The 1540-nt window shown below is 40.8% G+C and overlaps 1 non-coding gene across 1 annotated transcript; it reads right to left on the bottom strand.

Moving 5' to 3' along the window:
* Positions 1–679: 679 nt before the first annotated feature.
* On the bottom strand, positions 680–751 carry TRNAQ-CUG. The gene has a single exon. It is a non-coding gene; the product is annotated as a tRNA-Gln (tRNA).
* Positions 752–1540: the final 789 nt, after the last annotated feature.

Below are 1540 nucleotides of genomic sequence, written 5' to 3'. Positions count from 1 at the left end.
GAAAGGAGGAAAGAATAGGAGATGATGTCAAGAGATTTTGAGGAGAAGACTGGGGAAGAAGAGAGAGCTCTCTTGGAATGGGCTCTTTTTAAAACTAAAGTAAGGTCCTTAGCAGGACAGAAGAGTGGGAGGTATGGGAAGCTTGAGGAGAAGATTGATGGCATGAACATAGGAACCCACCTAAGTAAATTCAAAATATATACAAAATGAATACAAAGTAATGGGAGAGAGGAGTTAAGAGAGATTAAGAAACAGGAAGATTGGGAAAGGCTTCATGAAGGATAAATTACTTGAGCCACACTTTGAAGAGAACTTGAGATTCCAGGCTTGGAGGGGTAACAGACCTGAGATGGAATGACTTGTACAGGGAAATAGCAAGTCACTTTGGCTAAAGGTTAAATTTATGACGAGAAGTAATGAATCTTAGGAAGGTAAACTGGGGGCTGGGGTGGGGGGCAGATTATGAAGGGCTCTGAATAGCAAACAGGAACTTTTATTTTATCCACAAGGTAACAGTGAGTCCAAAGAAAATCTTGGGAAGGGTAATGGTACGGTGGCATTTATCATTTAAGAATACTAATTTGGAGGCTGGATGAACTGGGCTTTTTAAAAAACGATTCTTGTAATAAAGAGAGAGAATCACTCAGTCTGGTTCTCGGGAGCGGGAAAAAATACCCCCAGGTTCCACCGAGACTTGAACTCGGATCGCTGGATTCAGAGTCCAGAGTGCTAACCATTACACCATGGAACCAGACAAAGACCTCCTTCCTGGGAATTTTTATCTGACGCAGAAGCGATGTATCTTAGCTGAAGGTTCTTTTTGTTAGCTCTAGCTTCATTTAAAGACCTAAAACTTCTCTCTTCTTTTCCCCAGCGCCAGTTCCTTTCACTTTCTCCACTGAAAAGGAAGAACGCCAGAAATCTCTTGTTCCTCCCCTAACAGCCAGATAGGGCTGCACAAAAGGCATCGAATTGTTCCTAAATATAAACAAAATATACGAGAGAAAGACTTGGATTTTAATAAAGAAATATTATGAGAAGCGGAAAGGCTAAGGGAGAATTTTCTCCAAAAGGTAAGTAAGTTACTCCCATTGTGAGTCACATCTACTTTTTACAGAGACTTCATCACTCTTTTTTCTTTTTTGCTCGTGAGCTCCGATTCCCAATTCACTTGACTTCAGTGTGAGGATGGTAAGAAAATCCAAAACACAGAACCGTGGGAGCTTTGGGCAGTACTGGGAGAACCTAATCGTAGAGACTAAATGTGAACAGTAACCTCAAACAAGCCTATGTTTCTATATTTATACACAGACACAGCAGGTTTACTCACAACAAAAACAACAAAATAAAACCTTGCTATTTTTACTCATATCAGCGCTCCGCCCCCTTCTCTTTCTCTCTCTCTCCCCGTCTCTCTCATCTCACTTTCTCTGCCTATCTCACTTTGTCTCTGTCTCTCCTTCTCTGTCTCTGTCTTTCTCATAGTATGTATGTATGTTTACATATGTGGAAATATTTCTGGAAGAATTGAATCAAGCCT

This window comes from Vombatus ursinus, unplaced genomic scaffold (genome assembly GCF_900497805.2).
Source record: "Vombatus ursinus unplaced genomic scaffold, bare-nosed wombat genome assembly UNPS02014768.1, whole genome shotgun sequence".
NCBI classification, from domain to species: Eukaryota; Metazoa; Chordata; class Mammalia; order Diprotodontia; family Vombatidae; genus Vombatus; species Vombatus ursinus.
This window is presented reverse-complemented; position numbering and strand designations above follow the sequence as displayed.